Here is a 14,114-nt window from a genome sequence, read left to right as displayed (position 1 = left end):
CAGGAGTCCCACCACCCCCTTGTGCGGGCAGCTTTGGCTTTCTGGGCACAAAGCCCCACCCTCTGTCTCCAGGCCTGAGAGACCACCGCTCCTCACATGGCCTTGGGTGAGGGACGGATCACAATGACCCTGAAGAGGCCCAGGAGGGAGGCCTGGAGGGAGAGCAGGGGGAGTCCAGCAGATGGACCAGGCCGGGAAGATGGGCTCTCTCAAGGACCAACCCACCAGTTAGGGGGCTCCAAACTCAAGGGACCTCCTCAGGACTCACCCAGAAGCCCCACTAGGGTGAGTGTGATACCAGGAGCCAGCTCAGAGCTGACACTAATCTGGGGGTGGGGTGTGATAGGGAGGAACCAGGCTCCAAGACCTTCCCCCGACCCCCAACCCAGCGTCAAGATGCTGGGGGCAGGCGTGGAGCTCTGTCTCCCAAAGGGGAAGTTTGTTAAAAATAGGTGTCTTGGCCCCACCCCAGACCTACTGAGTTAGAACCTGGGGCATCCGCATTTTCAGCAAGCTCTCCACGCAAGGGGCCTGGGGCCCCAGCAGGACAGCGCAACTGCTGGGCGGGTCTCTCCTTTCAAGCCTAATTCCCCGTGGTTTCCTAATTCCCCGTGGAGCGCTAACAGCGTGAACAGGACAGCAGCACTCCCGTGTGCTGAGCCACAAAGGGGGCAGGTGCTCTGTCACCCCCATTCTACAGATAAAGGCACTAAGAAAAGGTAATCGATTGGCCTGTCCAAGGTTGCGAAGCTAGTAAGCAGCGGAACCGAGACTAAATCCTGAATTTCAAAAAGTTTAAAATGCTAACAACATCGAAAATAGTAGCGCGCCCCCTCACCTAGACGTCACAGCAACTCAGAGAGGTCACAAATGACGTGACCGTTTGGCAGGTGAGGAAACAGAGGCTAGGCGAGCTCTAGCCTGAAGCCGCTCACTGCCTGGCGAACCGGGGGCGTTACCCCCAAACCACACGACCCGGCTCTGGGCACTATGGCCTGGGGGCTGGTCTACGCCCTCCTCTGCACTTTACACGGCACCCCCCGCCCCCACTGAGGCGTGAGGACGCCCTGAGCTGAGCGCAGGGCCAGACATGACCCGGCGTCACCCCAACCCCTGGACGCAGCAGGTGGCGTCCCCCAACCCCTGGACCCAGCAGGTGGCGCCCAAGGGGCTCCCCGGCGACCGCGCTCGCCGTAGGAAAGACCCGCTGCTGCCCAGTTTGCCCCTGCCCCAAATCCGGGGAGTATCTGGCGCGGGGGCCACCCGGGGCTCGAGGGCCTCGGAGAGCGACGACGGGTGGTGGGGCGGGTCCTCGCTCCCAGAGCTGGGGGTGGGTGTCAGGAGCGCCCCGCTGAGCCTGTCCACCCTGCCCACTGGGGCCCAGCGGGCGGCGCAGAACCGGGGGAAGCTGAGGTCGCTCCTGCTGCCGCCCCTGCTCCGGGCCGGTGCGCCCCGGGACCCCGCGCCCCGGCGCCCCAGGCCTGGAGAGAGCGAAGACCCCTGCAGGGGCTCGGCCAGGGAGACCCCGGACTCCCTGCTCGCGCTCCAAGGAGAGCTCCTCCCCAGCAAGTTCCGGGAGTTCCTGCAGCGGACGGGGGCAGAGTGCGTCCGGGCGGCGCCACCGAGTGAGGCCCCGCCCAGGACCCCAGGGGGCGGGGCGGAGTCATTTCTGGAATGAATGAAGCTACTGTTAGTTGAGGATGCCTGGCAGAGCCCTGACGACCGCCCCTTGAGGGCGGGTCTACCGTTGCCCCTGTAGTACAGATGAGGAAACTGAGGCCCAAGGCCGCGTAACTGGGAAAAGCCTAGTGAGGACTGTCCCCAAGGGAAGGCTCATAGCTCTTTCCCCCTCCTCCTGGCTCCCAGCATCCTCAGCACGGCAATCAAAAAAGAGTGTGTCAGAGCACTGCCAGCACCTTCCCCGGTGTCCCCACTGTTCCTTCCCTTCAGACCTGCGGTGAGTGTCGCTGACCTGCTGGTGGGGACAGGGTTGCCATCAGTGCTCCGAGGGTGGGGACCCTGGCCACTCACGCCAGGTGTGGCTCGTGTGTCTTCAAGGGGTCAGTCATCGTACTTCCAGAATAGTCTTAAGAAGATTTTGCCGCGTCGGATACCTGCCCTGGGGACCCTGAAGAGAGATCGCTCGCAATTCATCACCTTCAAAAAGGCCAACCAGTGAGTTACAAGAGGCTGGCATTATGGGGGGTGGGAGAAAGCGTTTCTTCTGTTCTTTCCTCGTCTTTCACCTGTGAGTCTATCCATCTGTCCACCGATACATACATCTATGTGTCTATCCGTGAGTCAGGTCTTCTGTTGATCCGTCAGTCCCTCCGTTCGTCCATCTAGCCGGTCATCCCTCTATCCGCAAACTCTGACAATTCCACCCACCATCCAGGAATCCAATGATCAATCATCTACAAACCTTTCCACGCACTTGTAAATCCAGGATACTGTCCATCTGTAATCTCGTTATAAAGCCAGAGATGAGTCCACATGCCTGTCTGTCTAGCCATCCATCCACCCGTCCATACGTCTACGCCTCCTCCTAAGATCCAGTCGTTCTATTCAGACCTTTTCCTGAACTCATTCATCAGTCCGTCCGTCCATCCACCCACCCAGTCGTTCGTCCCATTCGTCGGTCCATTTCTTCCTCTAACTCTGATTAGGTTTTACTGTATGTCAAATACGGGGGGAAATAAGACAAGGGATGGAGGCTGGAGAAGAGCCTGGGCATTAGAGCTTACCTGCACTCGATGCCATAGCTCTAACGGAGAGGAAAAAGAATGCAGAAAAAATTCCCCCAGCATACACAGGCTTAGACGGAGGTGAAAGGTGAAAAACATCGCCCATGAGTTTAAAGACCAAAGAGTAAATACGTGACATCCATGCCGTTCCTTCTCGTTCTGGGCCCAGGGCTGACAGTATCATCGGATCACAGCATTTTCCCCCACTGGGCCTCGAACCCTCCCTGACACAGCGCTCCAGGCCGGCGCCACCAACGGATCGGCGCGGGTGCCGGGAGCGAAACCCATTTGCCAACCCGGGAACTTTAAATCAGTGGGGCCAAATAAACACACTTCTCCCAAGATATAGTAAGGAAAAGTATGGAACTCGTTACCCCCACTATGACACACGGGGGAGAGAGACACATTCGCAGCGTTTCGCATTGAAGACCGAATGCTTGCGCACCTTATGGTGTGCGAGATTCCCTGGTCGGCCCTGCAGGGGACAGCGGGGTGCATCGGATTAGGCTCCGGGAGCCTTTGACGGGAGAAGCTGAGATTCCAGTCCTAGGGGCAGGGCTGGGGTGCACCTGTATATGGCCCTGCGGCCAGCACAGAGCAGGGAGCTGGGGGAGCGCTAGGTCCCAATGCCCATAGCCTGGCACTGTCCTGACATCTCCTGGCTTCCTGGCTCCTTAGTGGGCTGATGATAGGATCCCTTCCGGGGATCCACTCAGACACAGAGATGCAGTCGGATAAATGGCTGCGGATATGCCCATCTGCGTGTACTTAAAGTTGAACGTGGCATTTCTGAATAACAGATCCACGGACGGATCGGGCCGGCCCTTCTGCAGCCTTGCCCTTGAGGCTGAAATGAATAGCAATAAATGCGTACTGGATGCCTCAAGTAAGTTATCGGAGACCTAGCACCCTCTCATAAGGATGCTGTTATCATACCTACAATACACAATACATAACTTAAAGGGGGAAACTGCAAAATGGAGACGTGAGTGCGGGCTGCCCCAGGTCACGTGGCCGGGAAGGGCCGTATTCTCGCTGCTGAACAGCTTGATATATAAGAGTGCCGGCTCTGGAGCTAAGATTCGGATCTTGGCTCCACCCTTTACCGGCCGTAGGACCTTGGGCAGTTGCGGAACATCTCTGTGTGCCTCAGTTCTCCTCGTCTGTAAAATGGGAATAATAATCATGTTGCCCAGGGTGGTGTGGGCGTGACGGGTAGACTGATGCCCGTTACGTGCCTGACCCCATCGCCCGGCCGGCGTGGGGTACTCAGGAGAGGCCGGCTGCTGGGGCTCTCAGGATGCACGGCGAGCTCTGGTCCAGCGGGTGTGTGTGGCCCGGGTGAAACGTGGGGCTGGGGACTCAGCCGGCCCCCTTGCCTCTCTCGCCAGGCCCCACGGTGTCCAGGCCCCCAAGCTCAAGACTGTGCCCACTCACAGCTCCTCGGGAGAAGGCTCGAAGCAGCGTAGGCGCTTCTGCCCCTTCCGCGTGCGATTTGCCGATGAGACCCTGCGGGACAGCGCGCTCCGCTACTGGGAACGTGCCTTGGCAGGTAAGCAGACAGCAGGGGGAGCCCCAGGACTCCAGAAAGTTCCAGCCTGGAGCCCAGAGAGCAGAGGCCGCGGCCCTGGGTCCCGGGAGTGAGGGCCGCCCAGAAAAGGCCAGGAATCCACTGACCCTACGGAAAAGGTACCTGCACTGGCTTCTCCGGAGAGTGTCGGAGGCTCCTCGAGGGCCAAGGAGAGGGGCTGAGGTCCTGCAGAGGTGTCCCAACGTGGGTGGCACCAGGGAGCAGCCGCCATGGAGGAAACAATGGGTGCCCGGGCCCGGGCACCACGGGAGGACTTCTTCCTGCCAAGGGCTCGCACGTGTCATATCTGCCCACGTTGGGGACAGGCTCCCGACCCCACGTCTGGTCCCCTCCGTGGCCTACAGGGGCTGAAGAAGACGGGAAGCCACCGAAAGCATCTTCTCCCCATATCCATGAAGGCCTGCCTGGCTGAGGAGGTGCCCAGAAAGCTCCAGAAGATCGAACCGTCTCTCTGGGGGAGGCAGGCACTGCCTGGTCCAGCAAAGAAGCCGGCAACCACCGGGCCTGGGTTCTGGGATGGAAGTTTGCTCTCTCAGCTCTTTGGCGGGGGATGGATGTGGTAGTGTCCGCGTTGGCATAGTTTCCAGTGTTTTCTAAACGTGTCAAGAGGCAGGTGGGAAGAATACCGTGTCCTTGCTCTGGTATAACCTTTATCACCTGCCCTGCCCCCCCCCCCCCCCACCCCCTTCTCCATCTGCCTGGCCTCTTCACTTCACAGGATCTAGCTGCCCCAGGGCCTCCAACAGCTTGCATCCATTTATTGAGCACCGACTGTGTGCAGTTTGAGCAGAGGCCGCTCCAAAGCCTAGCTGTGGGCTAAAGCCCCCAAATCCCGGACCTTCGCTGATTAGGAAGGGACCCTCCCCAGGCCCCTTAAGGTCATAGGAAATTGCAAACAGAAGCTGCAGTTTCGCCCAAACTTCTCGTCGTTTGATGGGGAAGCCAAAGCCCCGAGAGCAGGTGACACACGGTGGCCGAGAAGAGAAGCCGCGGTTCCCCCCGGGAGACACGGTTTCGTGCGAATGGCAGTTGGCTGGGAGAAGCTTCCTTGTCAGCCACGGGCCCCGGGAGCTGTGGTCACATCCCGGGGCGCCAGAGTGGGGCTCGGCTGCTGACTTCCCAGCCCCCTCCATCCCTGCAGAAATCTCAGTATTGTCTCTGGATTTCGAGGGGGGCGTGACTGGCCTTCCCACTACGGGAAAGAAGGCCCTTGTGGGGGCTGCCGCGGGAGTGGGTATGTGTGTGGTGGGGCACAGCGTGGGTAATAAAGGCAGAGACAGTCACGCAAGATAGTTTTAAAACCTGAGCCTTCTCTGGAGGCAGCCATAAGGCGCTGGGGAGCCTTGGGTTGCCATGGAGACGGGGTTCGGCCTGGCCTTGCCTGCCAGAGGGAGGAGGGGAGAGTGGGGGTGCCACCCGGTGCCCCCTCCAGGTACAGTTCTCACTGGAGCCCTCTCTCCTCCAGTCCGGCAGGGCCACATCGAGAAGGGGATAGCCACCGGGTCAATGACGTCAGAACGGGTGCTCAGGAGTGTCGGGAGATGGCTGGAGAGTTTGCCCAAAGCCCTGTGCCCCAGGGCCCAGGAGGAGGCCACGGCCAGCACCTCATTCAGCTGGGACTGCCCGGGCCTGTGAGGTTTCCAGGGGGAAGAGGCAGGATCCACACGCATCTCCAGGGCGCGCCCCCCCCCCCTCGCCCCGTAGACTTCCCCACCCCGCAGCCGGCAGGCTAAGGGTCTGGGCCTCTGAGGGCCCGGGGGAAGCCACGGGGGGACTAGGGATTCGGGGGCCGTGCAGCTCACAGACCTCTGTTCCCCTCAGGGCCCCCCAGGAGCCACAGGGCCACCCCTCTGAGGATGCCTCCATGAAAAGCAGCCTGCCCTTCATCCCCAGGGCCACCACCCAGAGGCCGCGAAGTGGCCTCAAAACCTTCCTGGAAGCCCACGGCATCCTGGAGCAGGTGGACAGATCGCCCAGCTCCTGGAGCCAGAAGCTGGTAAGCCCCTGCTGGCAGCGTCTCCTAGAGCACCCCTGCCCAGCGGGGTGGCCGGGCCCCCTGGGGCTAAGGGGTGGGACGGATCCGGATCCCAGCCCCCCAGCCCAGTACTTGCGAGCACGCTGGGCTCTCTTTGCATTTCCGTCTCTTCCTCTGGAAAACGGGGCTGACCCCAGTTGCCTGCCCTCTTGGGCAGTGGCAGAGAATCCCCCTGGGCCCAGAGAGCCCCGTCTCCTGGCCAGAGGCCCCGCAGCGCCCAGCTGTTCCCTCCCTGTCGCTCCAGGAGTCCTTCCTGCCCAGCGTGGCGCTGGTCCTGAACCGAGGAGGCCGCCCTAAGGGCTCCTGCCTTCTGTGACGCCACAGCAGGCGCCCAGGTGCATGACCACTGGAGCCCAAGCCCACGTGTGGACACGGGGCTGAGAAGAGGCCCTTCCTGTCCCACAAATAAACATACATTCTAGGTGGCTGGGACCTGCTGCCGGGCCTCACCCTACAAGGTTCTCTAGGTGCCAGACTGCTGCTCTCTGGGAGTCCTGGACCGAAGGGAGGGAGAGGACAAGGTCATGGCTGGGATGAGGCTGAGGGGTGGGGGCAAGGCACCCTCAAGGCCCAAGGCTTATTCCAAGTGAACCCCTCTCCTGGAAGATGGGAGGCCCTGCCACGCCTCAAGTCTGGGACCAAGCCTCTGTCGACCTAGATCAGCCCACACCTGCCCCGAGCCCCAGCCCCAGCGTCTATCTACCTGCTGACCCCCACCATGGAGGGAAGGGGGCCAGACTCCCACCGGGTGGACAAGCGTTTGCCTTCTGCGTTCCCCAGGCCAGGTTCACACCACCTGGTCCCGGGGGGGGGGGGGGCGGGGAAGGGGGCGAGCAGCAGCGTGGGTGGGGGCCAGATGTTTCTCCCCCAGTAGTGGGGGGGGGGGGGAGGAGCGGGCGGTGCTCAAAATCACATCAAGAGGCGGCAAAAGACGAGGCGGAGGTTATCTGATCCCTGCACCGACCCCCACCGCCACCCCGGTACAGCCGTCTGCCAGGTTGGGCCCAATCTCCTGAGCGAAGTTTAAGCCCCCTCCTCCCCCTTCCCTCTGTCCGCGAAGCTGCGCTGGGGCCCCAACCAGGTCTTTATCGCCACCTCCTGGCCAGTGAGGAAACAGCCACGGAATCCACACCCAGGCACCTGCGGAGTAGGGAAGGATGGGACGCGGCGGCGGTAGGGGAGTTGGGGGACGGGGGGGGGGGGGACAGAAGGACGGCTGGAGGGGACAGGCTGTGGAGATCTTAGGGCCAGGAGGGTAGTGGATGGGGAAGATTTGCTTTTCAGGGGTGCCCTGCTTCCAGAAGAAAGGCCACAGGTCTAGGCAGTTTGGAGAAACCCTGTGGGGAATGGGATGGGGGCAAGGCTACACCTCCCCTTCCCAGGGCGCCGGGTGGGGTTTCGGTCCCTGATCCCCTTTTCTGCGCATCCACGACACCCCCACCCCGCCCTGCTATCTCCGTTTCCTGGAGAGCCCGCGGGTCTCAGAGGAGGCCTGGTTCTACCGCACCCCGTCCCCGCGACCTTGCGCCGCCCCCACCTCGCCCTCTCTGAACCTCAGTTTCTCCCGGAGGGCCGAGGCGCGCCCTCGCCCCGCCGCCCGCTGCAGCGCCGCGCCGCGCCCACCAGGGGGCAGTGTTGGCCTGGCTTTGGCGCCGCCCAGCGCGGCCGAAACTTCTCAGCCTCCGGCGAAGGGGTCGGAAACTTTTCCCCTCGCGCTGAGCTCGCTCGCGTCTCCCGCCCGCGCGCTCCTCCCGCCGCGGGCCCGCGCCGCCGCCTTCCACCTGCCCCGGGTTCGCGGCGGACCTCGGGGGGACGGCCCGCTCCCCACACCGCGGCTTCCCACGGCGCTGGAAATCGAGGCCCGCGTGGAGCACACGAGGGAGGGGGAGGGAGTGGGGGCGGCTGGGACCATCCCGGTTGGCGTCCGGGGAGGAGGGAGGGGGGACCCTGCACCCGGGGCGGGGGGGGGGGTCCCGCGCCTCCCCGCCTCCCCGCGGCCTCGCCCATCCCCTCCTGGCTTCCTCCCCGCCCCGGGTTTCTGCTTTTCCTCTCTGCCCAGGCTGCCCTCCTCCCTTCTCTCTCCCTCTCTGCCTCCTCGACAACAGGGATTCTGTGTCAAGAGGGCCCGCCCCAGAGCCGGCTGTCCTGGGGGCTCCTAGAGGTCCAACACGCCCCTGGGCGGGCAGGGCTTCCTTGAACTTGGGGTGAGCAGCAAGGTGGGGAGGGGGGAGCAAGGGACGAAGGCTGCAGGAGGATGGGCGCCTTTCCAGGTTCTGTCCAGCTGTTCCCGGGTTCTGGGTCTCTCCCTCCCCCTCCTCCTCCCTGATAGCACCCAGGGTCCTCTCCCCCAGGGGTCCCCATAGGGCCCTTTCCGCGGGTGCATTTCCCCTGAGAGCTGGCAGGTGGCCAGCCCCCTCCTGGGCTGCAGGCAGAAGCATGTCTGGAAGGCCCGGAAAGTGGCCACGGCGGCTTCTGTTCCCCCGAACCTCACACCCACCGGAACGGACCCCCCCATGGGGGGCGGGGTGCACGGGCAGGTGCACTCTCCCCCACTCACCCCAGCTCTTCTGCCTCGCCCCGAGCTCTCATATCCCCGGGCCCCATTCCATCCCCGGCACCCCTGCACCCCTGCCCCTGCCCTGGGCCACGTGGCAGAGCTGTGTCAGACCCAGGTGGGGGCCTGGGGGCTGGTTCCGGCTGGTGGGTGGCCGAGAGGGAGGAGTGACCCCTGACCCAGGGCAGAAGGAAGTGATGGAGAGGCAGGACAATGGCTGCTCCTCTCCCCTGTCTCTCCCTACCTCCCCGGACCTCTCCACCCTGTGAGGGCGTCGCCCGAGCCCCATTTGCTCATAAGGACTCCAAGGTGCAGAGAGATTAGGGGTCTTGCCCAGGCTGGCACACACGTGGGAGCCGGAGCTGGGACTGGGTCCTAAGCCAGCGCCCGGCCTCCGGCTCATCTCTCAGAAACTGCTCTCAGTACAACCGTTCATGTGGGACCGGGACCCAGAGAGGTTAAGCTCTTTCTCAAGGTCACACGGATTAAGTGGCAGAGTCAGGATTCAAATTAGGCAGATGACACGAACACACAACTGCGTCACTTAGCAGGTGCCCGTGTCCCCATGCGGTGTGGGCTCCCTCTCCCCCTGGGGCGAAGTGGAATGTTCTGGAAGACGCTTCCTGCCCGGGTCCACACTCCAGCACAAGGGCACCGGGGAGAAGCAGGGCACGATCAGGGAGAGAGGTTTTTTTGTTTAAAACAAATTTTTTTTTAATGTTTGTTTTTTAATTTTTTTAATGTTTATTTTTGAGAGAGAGAGGCAGAGTATGAGTAAGAGAGGGGCAGAGAGAGAGAGACAGAATCAAAAGCAGACTCCAGGCCCCGAGCTGTCAGCACAGAGCCCGACGCGGGGCTCGAATTCACGAACCGTGAGATTGTGACCTGAGCCGAAGTCGGCCGCTTAACCGACTGAGCCACCCGGGAACCTCGATTAGGGGGAGAGGTTTATTTGGAGAGGTGGAAATTTGGGGAGGGCGTGGAGACAGGGAGTCGCAAGATTTCCCAGGGGGGATGAAGTGGGAAAGGCCGTCCTGGCTCCAGGCGGAGGGGCCAGCCAGAGACAGGCTTCTAAGTCCCTCTAGCAATGGGAACCCAAGTGAAGCCAGTCCCCAGTGGGGCTCTGGGGACATGAGCCGTCCTGGGGAACACAGCCCCTTGCATTACGAAGGCGCTTTGTTGAGCACCTACTGTGTGCCACACACAGGCGGGGCCCTGGGCACGCAGCAGGCACCAGAATGATCAACTCGGCTCTCAGGAGGCCACAGTCCGGCGGGGGACATGGGCTCAAAGGGGCAATTCCGGGACAGAGTGTCAAGGCTATGGTGGGGGTCCCGTGGCTTTGGGAGCACAGAGGGGGACCCAAGCCATTTCACGGGGCATGGGGTGGACACCTGGGCCTTCCGGGGCCATGAGATGGGGGCGCGGTGAGACCTGGACGGAGCCACGGGGAGCTCTGGGTAGGGAGGTGGCAGCCACGGTCTGCCGTGAGGCTGGTGCCACAAGTCCCAACACGGGCTGGGGGGGGGGGAGGTGTTCCACGAGCCATGAGGGGCTGTCCACTGCTCCTTCCAGTCCCTCTGCCCTTGTCTGTCATTTATCTAAATCCCTCCCCCTCCCTCTCCCCAACATTTCTGCCCCTCTGGGCCCCTTTGTCATTCTCTCCTAAATATGTCCTGAGTGACAGGTGGTCTGCACCTTCCAGGGGCTCCTGTCGAAGGCCATCTAAGCCCTGCTTGGAGACAACGCATGCCGCCTCCTCCAAGCAGCCCCGTGTAAGCCTCAACATTCTCCTATAAACAGCCTCAGGAAGCAAGACGTGCTCGTTGTGTCCCCGGGGTCCATCGGAACCAGTTTTGGGTGCTGGGCAGAGTCCAACCCAGAAGCAGGGATGGGACCCACCAGGATGGGCTCCGGAACTTTCCTGAAGGGTGCACTCGGACCCCAGGAGCGGCTTGCCTGCCATCTCCCATCAGGGGGCCTTGGGGACCACTAATGACTCACCCACCAGGGTTTGCCTGGTTTATTTTCTGCAGCTGGCCGCTCTGGGGACTGCGGTGACACCCCCAAGCTTCCAGGGAGCCCCCCTCCCCCTGCTGGGCTCTGGGCAGTCTTCCCGCTCTCCCGGCTGCAGGGCCCAGCAATCGCCTAAAAGGATCTTCCTACAAGTACCTGCTGGCTGAGACACTTTCCAGGTACCGTGAGGACCCGGACTGTGTTCTCCGGGGGAAGATGCCCCTGCCCACCGCCCCCCTCCCCCCCGCCCCCGGCCAGGTTGGCCCGAGAGTGACTTGTAACAGCCACAGCCATTCTGTAATATCAACGAGGGCGAGCAGGACAGACCCGGGCCCTGCCCTCACCGAGCTTAAAGCGCAGCCGGGAGTCAACAGAGGAATGATGACTGTGTGGCAGTTACTGAGCTGGTGACTGCTGGTGGCAGAAGGGGGTCGAAAGACGGCCAGGTTTAAAGCTTACCTATCCGGGAAGGAGCGCACAACTCTGGGATGCAGTAGAGCCCCGAGCCCAAAGTTACTGATGAAGAACAGGGCACAGAGAGGGTAAGTCACTTTCCTAGGGTCACACAGCTAAGCTCCAGAGAAGATAACAGTGGCTGATGGGAGGGGGGAAGCAAGGCGGGTGTGCGGGGAGCGCAGGGCAGAAGCTCCGATTTCCTCCTGCCAAGAGGGCAGGGCTGCGGCCCCCGTAAGCAGGCTGGCTCTGGTTACTGCTCCTCGCTCCTCGGTTCCACTGCTGCTCCTTCATTCACTCACAGAACACATTAATGGAGCGCCTACTGTGTACCAGGCTCCGTCCTGGGCTCCAGGAACAGAAGAGACGGTGTTCCTAGCTCAGGGGGCCTTGGTGAGGGAGATCCAGAGGGGCCCGGCTTCACCGATGTGTGACTCCTGCGGGAGAAGGGCCCTGCCCCGGGCTTAATGGTCTTCTGGAGTGATCTAGAAATTCTCAATCCATTTTATTTTTATTATTTACTTGGATCGATCGAGCTATCTACTTATTATTTTGAGACGGGGAAGGGGCAGAGAGAGAGAGAGAGAGAGAGAGAGAGAGAATCCCAAGCGGGCTCTGCACTGTCAGCACAGAGCCCCACAGGGGGCCCGATCTCGCGAACCCGTGAGATCATGACCTGACCTGAGCCGAAATCAGGAGTCGGACGCTTCACCGACTGAGCCAGCGAGGCGCCCCCCGCGATCGACTGTAAGCAAGGAGCCTTGCGTTTCCGTTCTGCCCTGGGGCCTTGCAAATTGTGTGGCTGGTCCCGGACACAGACGTTAAACTGGCGAGTGCTTTGCGGGGGCCACACAGACTGCCCAGGAAGAGGGTTCGAGCCACCCGCAGGTGCACTGGCCTGAAGCCTGGACCCCCGCCTGGCTGGTTGGAAGGCTTGTGGCGAGTTCCGGCTGGCTGGGCAGAGACGGAGAGGCCAGACAGAGGGAGGCTGGACAGATGGGCAGACACAAGCCCCAAACACCAAACCCCTCCCAGCACCCCACCCCCAGCACCCAGTCCTGGCCGCTCCCACTAGGTAACCCTGTTTCCTGGGCACCTTCCAGAGATACTCCGCGCACAGACGAGGGAGTATGGACAGGCCTCTATTTTTATAGTGTAATGTCAATTCTCCATACGTTCTGTATCATACACACTATTTTGCACTTTGTGTTCTCACTTCACAGTCTGAGATACCATAGAAGGCTCTTTCGGGGGGGGGGGGTCGTTTAACTTTACTGATGGAGACATCCGGACTGTCACCCAGCAAGGGTGGGCGTTCTGGTCACCCATGCACGGTGCCTGCCTTGGCCAGACACCCAGGCCTCCCCCGCAGCCCCTCTCCTGTCCTCAACAGGTAAGAATTGGGCAAAAGACCCTTCCAGCCTGACAGAGGCACCAGAATGGAGCTGGTGGGGGTCCCAGCAAGGCCGGGAGGGTGGGGCTGGGCCAGGTGGCCTGCTGGGGTGGGGGGGAGGGAGGCAACTGAGGATGCCTGGTCCCCCCCGCCCCCCCCCCCCAGGCCCCAGCCCTAAGGCCCTGTGCCTATTGTCAGGGAGGGCTCGCCTGGGGCTGTGATTCAGCATTTGGGTTCCCAGAGTTATTTTTATTGTGTTTTGTTTATTCAAAGCTTGCCTTTGAAGTCTCTTTCTAAGCCTCCCCATCCCGAGAAAGGAGCCGGTTTGGATACAATGTGCAGTGTTGCTGGGCCTTAAAAATACTTCCCTTTGGGGCGCCTGGATGGCGCAGTCGGTTAAGCGTCCGACTTCAGCCAGGTCACGATCTCGCGGTCCGTGAGTTCGAGCCCCGCGTCGGGCTCTGGGCTGATGGCTCGGAGCCTGGAGCCTGTTTCCGATTCTGTGTCTCCCTCTCTCTCTGCCCCTCCCCCGTTCATGCTCTGTCTCTCTCTGTCCCAAAAATAAATAAACGTTGAAAAAAAAAATTAAAAAAAAAAAATACTTCCCTTTGAGTTAGGGGCTCATTGTCTCTGCGCACACATGCCCCCCCACCCCCACGTGTGGGTGCCGGTGGTGGGTCTACAGGACAGCTTAGCACCCACCTGCAGGGGCCCAGCTGGGGGCGGGCAACACGCAGCCCCTGGAAAGTTCTGTAAAGGTGGACCCTCCAGGCACAGGGGACGCCGTCGACGCTGGCTCCGGGATGCTCAACTTTTGGGGGGTCGTGAGACTTTGTGATGAAAGCTGAGGATCTTCTTTCTCAGTTCAGAAAAACGTACCTACGCCCAAAGCTTTGCAGTCAGTTCCGGGAGCTTCTAGAACCTTCGGAGGACCATCCACAGACCCACTCCCTTCAGTTTGTGTGTTTATTTACTTATTTATTTAATGTTTATTTATTTATTGGGGGGAAGGAGCAGAGAGAGAGAAAAGAAGAAAAAGAATCCCAAGCAGGCTCCACGCTGTCGCAAGGGCTCGATCTCACAAACCTTGAGATCGTGACCTGAGCCGAAATCAAGAGTCAAACCCTTACCCAGGGGACTGAGCCACCCAGGCGCCACTCCCCTCCCTTTAGTGTAGAGCCCGTCCCTAAATGAATCTTCTGGTCAGCCTTTTAGTAGCTAAAAGTGAGCACTTACTCTGTTTCAGGGGCTGTGCTATGGGGTTTCTCAGATTAACTCATTACCTCCTCACAACTGAGGCACAGAGAGGTTGGGTCGCTCACCCAAGG

Source organism: Lynx canadensis, chromosome D4 (genome assembly GCF_007474595.2).
Source record: "Lynx canadensis isolate LIC74 chromosome D4, mLynCan4.pri.v2, whole genome shotgun sequence".
In the NCBI taxonomy this organism is placed as follows: domain Eukaryota; kingdom Metazoa; phylum Chordata; class Mammalia; order Carnivora; family Felidae; genus Lynx; species Lynx canadensis.
Note: the sequence above shows the minus strand (reverse complement) of the source record.